Source organism: Pteronotus mesoamericanus, unplaced genomic scaffold (assembly GCF_021234165.1).
Source record: "Pteronotus mesoamericanus isolate MK-2021 breed Mesoamerican mustached bat unplaced genomic scaffold, CSHL_Meso_final contig_2, whole genome shotgun sequence".
In the NCBI taxonomy this organism is placed as follows: Eukaryota; Metazoa; Chordata; class Mammalia; order Chiroptera; family Mormoopidae; genus Pteronotus; species Pteronotus mesoamericanus.
The window spans coordinates 30,718,650-30,725,703 of record NW_026555084.1 but is presented as its reverse complement, the minus strand read 5'-3'; the positions used below and the strand labels follow the sequence as shown (position 1 = coordinate 30,725,703).

The following is a 7,054-nucleotide window of genomic DNA, read 5'->3' as shown; positions in this document are numbered from 1 at the left end:
GCCCCAGAGCCACGTTCCCCCACGGGCGGCGGGATCGCACGGCCAGCGCGGCTGGCCGGCGCGGACGCTGGCGGAGCGGCGAAGGCTCTGCGCGCGGGCCCGCTGGCTCACAGCCACCCCCGCCCCCCGCGCTCCGGCCGCTGCCGCCGTCCTGGCGCCGACGCCGAATAGGGCTCGAAATGCTCCAGGTGCCTAGTCTGCGGCAGGTTTCAGCCACCAGCCTCGGTCCCCACTGCTATTTGGCTCAGAAAGGGCCCAGAGGAGGAGTCACAAACTCCACCTGTGCCGGCCACGGGAAGCGCAGCCGCGGTGTCTCCCAGTCCTGAGCCCTCGGATGCCCCCGTCCGCGCCTGGATCCGGAGCCCCCTCCCCTCGGGAAGGAAAGGATCGCGGTCTGGTCGGGCCGCCTCCAGCTCCCAGCGCCCCGGATTCCCGTCAGGATGCTTCCCATTCTGCCCCGCCCAGGTCCACCCGCCCTCCTCTCCGCGCTTTGGGTCCTCCTCTGCAGGTTTCTGTCTGGACCCCTTGCCTGGCTCACAGCTCAGGAAGCCAACTGTCCCGCCGCAGCACCCCCTCCTGGCCTTACTGCACCCCCAGTCCCTACCTGCTTCCTTGACCACCTCTCCACAGGAGCACCGCTGTCACCCGGTGTCCTCCTAAGACAATCCCAGAGGGACAGGAAAGACCTAACCCTAGAAGGCTGGGGGTCATCATGGGGCCTGGGGGCTGCACCCCATAAAGAACAAAATTCCCATGTCCTCTCCTGCTGAGTTAGGAAATGTGGGCCTGCCCAGGGCTCCCCTCCCCTCCTCCCTACTGCCCTCATGTCAGAGGTGAGAACCATGAACTCTTTTCGGTCTTGGTAGGAGGCTGACTCAGTGAGACTGGAGAAATGTGAACAAAGTACAGGACCAATTCCGGGATATCGTTTATCCGCCCCACCCCCTTCAGTGAACTTAATCAGAAAATAAAATATGATTTTTATTCTTGTCTATAAACCATTTTCTTTTTCAAAAGCAAAGATGGGAAATTTTACCTCTCCAATTAGGGAGGTAAAATCTCCAGAAACATGATTTCAAAAAAAAAAAAAAAAAAAAGTTAAACTGTATTGCTCAAAAATCATTGAAAGTCACTTTATGAAGAAATTCCCCGAATGAAGACACGTGACATTTTGAAGAAGGGAGCATTGAACAAGTTTCTCTCTAGATGTTGTGAATCTAACTGTAGCCTGAGGTGCATTTGGCAACCCAAACCCTATCTTCTTCCCCAAAGGTCAACCTTCTGTCTGTGTATCAAACACACAGGGCGGTAGGGACGGGCACTAGAAACGGGCTCCATCCTGCAAGGGGCTGGCGGGCCCCCGGAGCAGCAGGCCTGCCGGGAGGGGAGCCCAGGGGAGCCGCTTTCCCCATTGGCCGCGGGCTGTGCCCCCTGCGTCTCACCAAGTGTCCGTCACTGGACCACGCAGCTCCTTACCCACGTCTAGGTCTTGCCCGGGAACACTCGGGGATGCTGATTATTGGACTCTTTCTCAAAGTTTAATTTTTGGTAGAATACAAAACTAATCAAGAAGGTCCCCTCCAATTTAAAGATCTATCTTCCCAAGGACATTTTAAACTTTCTAGAACAGTGCTGCCCAATAAAACTCTTCCTTAATGGGAATTTTCCTTATCTGTGCTGCCCAATGAGGGAGCCTCTAGCCATGCATGGTTATTGAGCACTTGGAATGTGGCTGGTGAGATTGAAGAACAGATTGTTCAATTATATTTAATTTTAATTGTCTTTGATTTAAGTAGCCTTGGTGGCTGGGAGGCGCCACGTTGGACAGCCCATTGTCAGAGGAAATCCATACCATCTGGCCCCATGACCTCCGGGAAACTGTCAAGAACAACTAGTCCCCCCACCCACCAGCATCCTCTCCCCTGCAACGTCCTGCCTGGCTCTATCCCACTGGGTGCCACTCGCGTAGTTGCTCTACAAAATCACTCGTTCTCACTGGGCACACTTAACTCACTCATCCACTGTTACTACATTTTGGGAGGAAATTAACCTTCATTCGTTCTTTTACTTAACTGGTAGGTGATGGCGAGCAAGCATTCAACAAGGTGGAAGGCTCTGGACACAGAAACGTCAACAAGGTATTCACTGTCAGCTATTGGTGACGTTCACCGTGCAGTGGAGACGTCAGGCTCCGACGGCCACCTGGCCGCATGGACCGCAGTGGTGACCAAGGGGGCGAAGGGACAGTGCGGGGCAGGTTCTCTGAGGGAGTTTGCGGGAGCATCCGACTGAGTCTGGGCGTCGGGGGAGGCCCTCGGGGACGAGGAGATAAATGAAAAGCACTGAAATGTTGTCCTAGAGCAGCTACGTGACCGCGGGAAAGTTATTTAAATTATCTGAGCTTTCGATTTCTCATCTGTGAAGATCTTTTTGTGGGGATTTATTAGGATTTACATAAGTGCTTTGCTCAGTGTCTAGTTTATTGTAGGCACTCAGGAAAGGCTAGTTCTTCTCATTTTCCAATCTCTTCCTTGACATTAAAATCTCTTAGATATAACCTTCCTTATTTTTGTGATACTTCATCCTTTCATTTTTTTTAACAAATATTTATTTACTATCTATCATGAGCCAGACACTATTCTTGAAAAGCAGCAGTAAATGAAACAGACAAGGACGTTGACTTCATAGGGGTTCTATTTCCCTAAGGAGAGATTATCCCCTATGTATAGGCTGGGCCATAGTGTTTTGAAACAAAAGAGTTAGTGGGTGTGCACATGCCCTGGAGGCCACATTAAATTGATTGTTAAGAGAAGTTCTTTCTGATAATTTTAGCAGAAAACAGAAGGAGTGAGGAAAGTATCCGTGAGGATATGAGGGAAGGTTTCCAGGAAGAGCGGGGAGCAACGCCAAGGCTCCAGAGCGGCCTGGTGAACCCAGAGCAGCGCAGAGGCCGACGCGGGAGGGAGCTGGCGAGTAGGGTCATTCAGGCCAGAGCTGTCCCACAGGGTCACAGAGTGAGCCCCAGATGCAGGACAGGGAGCTTGGGTTTTTCCTTGTAGCCACAGTGTTTAAAGGTGAAATTAAATTTAATAATATATGGTATTCAATTCAACATATTGAAATATTATCATTCAAAGAGGTAGTCAATATAAAGTGATTAATTAGTGAGAAAACGTACATTCTTTTCATTGGCACAAAGTTTTCTAAATCCATTGTGTAACTTATTCTTACAACACAGGTCAATTCAGACTAGTTACTTTTTAAAACATTTTAAAAGTTTTAATTTATTTTTAGAAAGAGGGAAATGGAGGGAGAAAGGCATCTGATGTGTGAGTTGGGGGCCTGACCAGGAATCAAATCAACAACCCTCAGACCGTGGGCCAGTTTGCAATCCACTGAGCCACACCAGCCAGAGTAGAGGAGCCACTTTTCCAACGTGTGTGGACACATGGAACTAGTGTCTCCCACGGTGGACAGCACATATTTTGAGCCTGAAGACAATTGTAAAGATTTTAACTTTTATTCTGAGCAGCGATGAAGGCGCCGAGCACAGGGGTGACAGGGCTTTTACTGGTTCCATAAGGACCCCTCCCGGCCTGTGGGAGGGCTCACTGGGTGGAGACAGGAGTGGGAGCAGAAGGAGCGTTTCAAACATTATCCAAGGGGCCCCTTGGGGGTGGAAGAAAAAGGCCAATACGGTTTTCGCCTTCCGACACCGCGTCCTTGTTCTTTGTCATAACTAGAGTATTGGGAAAGTTTTTTCTCGGAGTTTAATTTTCTATTTATTGAGGTTCCTCTAGGTATTTATTTGGTATTTCCAAAAGCCAGAGAAGTAGTTTTCTCTTATGTTAATTTTGAGGATACAGGAGTTTTCGGGTAGGTTATTTTCTGGGAAATCTCTACAAAGCACTGTTTTTAGTTAAATGACTAAAGTAATGACAATGACTAAAGTAATACATTCTAGGAAGAATTTAAGTACATATTTTTATTTGGAGAAGAGGGTTGTAAAGAGGCAAATTAATATGGAAACTCTTTATCATTCAAGAAATTAAACATAAGAAATGCACACTGAAATATAGCGAGGTCTGTATACTGTGTGGGAAGAGAGAGAATATAGAAATGTAGGTAATTTCAGTGTCACTGGCTAAAAATGTCTGATAGGACCGCTGCTCTTGTTTAAACCAGGAAGCTTCACTAGTTGTACTTTTGAACCACCTGATAAAATCCCTGTGAAGCACTTCAGTAGGTTTTGAGAAAAACAATAAAAGCAAAACCTCTGAAAGTTGCAATAGTCTCCAGAGAAAAGTGTGTCCCTGGCTCCCTGTCCCCCGAGTCCTTGAACAGTCTCGGCCGCGCCCACGCGTGGCGCCTGCAGCACAGGGGTCGGCGGTGCCCGCTCTGAGCTGGGGCTGTGAGGGCGGCGGGATCATCTGACTCAGGGGGACGCAGGGCTCTCTAGGGGCTGCGTCCCTGGCCTCGGGATGACATTAATGTCACCCACCTGAAACCGAGTCTGACACGCTTAGGGCCATTGGCCAGACGGCTCTGAAGGTCCTACACTGAGTGTTGGAATGGACTGGGAAGAATTAGCGATAACTTGGAAATTACAGAAAAAGGTGTAAGTGAGCTTAACAGGAAGGATATCATGGCTGGACCAGTTACAAAAGTTAAAAGTAAATATTTGTGAATGTGGCTCAGCACAAGCTGCTCCACAAGGTACAAGCAAGTTTAGGCTCGTACTGACACTTTGACCTAGTATTTTACTGTCATACTTAGAATGTTATTTTTTTCCTGGACAGATCAATACTGTGTTGATTTGTGTGAAGCAGCTGTGGCATCTAGTGGTTAATAATCATAATGTAATTCAGTTTGCCTCTAAGGGATAGGTTGTATTATAAAATATTGTAGATTTACCTATAATCATAAAGGCATAGTAAGATAAGCACTTAATTATAATTCCTCAGAAATAAGCACAGGTAGAGATGATAGAAGTTCATATATTGAAATATGAACAGGTAATTATTTAGAGCAGATTATAAGGCTATGTCAGGTGTAGAGTCTAATACTAATTGACCTTTAGTTAATCAACATGAAGGCATTGTAGTTAATATTTTTTTACTGACTGGATATTTGATGCTACTGAGGGATTATTTCTTTTCCGGTTATGATAATGTTATTGTGACTGTCTTTAAAAAGTCCTATAAAAGCCACACTCTTTCAGACAAATTACTGAAATGTTTAGAGATTAACTGGGATGGTGTTTGAGGGTTGAGGGAGGTGGTAGGTGGGTGCAATGTGGGCGGGGCCTGTGCACAGGGCTTGGGTGGCTGTCGGGGCTGGGGGATAATACTTGGATAGATTTGAGGTTCTCCATAAAAAAGAGTTTAAAGAAAATATTGTATTTAAGATCAGCACACATTCAGTTTTTATTGCCTACAGATTTCTCCGACTGAGAGACGGCCCACGCGTGCGCACCGTCAACGTGCTTGGAGAAGAAGAGAAAGAGGCCCCCGCTGCGGCCTCAGAAAGGGTCGAGAGCTGACCATGTCCGCATTATACCTCCCAGTTCTCCCACCTCCCGGGTTCCGAGGGCAGTCTCTCAGACATGGCTGAAATGCCCAGTCAAGCTTTTACAAATAAAGAGGCGCTGTTTATGATGTCAGGCTTTTTTTCCTTTTTAAGTCGTCATAGACCATGATTAGACAGGATGCTGCAAAACCATCAGAGAGCGCTTCATCGCCCATCTGAATTTACTCTAACAAGGTTTTTATTTTAATTTTCTCCTTTCACTAGTCACATAAAATATTAATAAGCTCCAATTCAGTATTTTCTCTTAGAAAAGTGAAAACCGCATGCATTACCTTCCTCTTTAATTTTCAACCTCTGTTAATTCCACAACTCTTTCTGCCCTACAGATCACTGCTGTTGAAAAGAAATATAATAATCACGCCTAGTCCCTGATAGCTCCACTGTTGCCCTTTCTTTGTCCTACAGGACACTATGGACCCACAGGGACCAGCCCCCCAGAGGACTGAGAAACCTGGTTGAGTCCGCCCTCGGAAGACCAGGCGAGAGCATCATTAGGCCCCAGTGGGCAGCCACCAACCATTGGCCCATCAGGACCCTCCCGTGGCCAATTGGAATCCACCCCTGGACCTCCACGATCCTGTGGTCCCTGCTACGCCCAATACCATGGTCATAACCCAGGGCCACCTAAGCCAGGAGCACTGGGGTCTCTTCGGCCCTGAGGTGAAATCTCTGGACGTGGCGTGGCTGCGGAGGAGTGGGTCCGTGGAGCCAGGCACCCTGACACTACCCACCAAGCTTTCACCAAGCCCAGGTAGGGTCCGAGAAGCAGCCCCACTGTCAACGGGCAAGGAGAACCAAGTGCCTGGAGACTTGGGCCCAGGCCCACCCTGTGCCCCAGAGCTCCCTGGCTTGGGGCAGCTGCTGGGGGAGCTGCAGTGCCAGTTGATTCTGCCACAGGCTTTCCCCAGGAGGAACTTAATGCAAGAGGCCAGAATGGCGCCGTGGGTACCTTCTAGGCCTGCTGTGGCTGTGTGCCTGACCTTACTTACCCTGCTGCTCCGGGGCTGCCATGCCTGGGGACCCGGAGGGAAGGATCAATAGCCCTGAGCAGGCCCCAGGGGAAGGAAGGCAGAGGAGGAGACAGGGGACAAAGGAATTCTCGCCTTTGCTGAGCCTCACACCTCCCGCACTCCCCCACACACGGAGTGAGCCTGCCTCTACTGAAAGATCCTTGCCCCCGACATCGCCTTTGTTGTCTTCTCTATCTGCAGTGCCCTGGGGCCCCCCAAGAACATTTGACCCGCTGAAAAGCATCTAGCTGGTGGCCACACGTCCCCTCACCGGCCCTGCGGCCCCTGCCTCAGCAGCCGTCCCCCTTGTTGCCCCAACCTCTGTCCTGGACTGGAGTCCCAGCCTGCCTCTCCCACAGCCCAGCCCCTCCCGGGGGTGGCCCAGAGCAGCCCAGAGGCCTGGTCCTTTCTGCCTGTGAGACTGTACTAAGTGGGCAAATGCTGGGCTAGCGGCT

General features: G+C 49.4%; 1 pseudogene; it reads left to right on the top strand.

Moving 5' to 3' along the window:
- The first annotated feature begins 6,000 nt into the window (after positions 1-6,000).
- LOC129066332 (proline-rich protein 19-like) lies at positions 6,001-6,847 on the top strand (annotated as a pseudogene).
- The last annotated feature ends 207 nt before the right edge of the window (positions 6,848-7,054 follow it).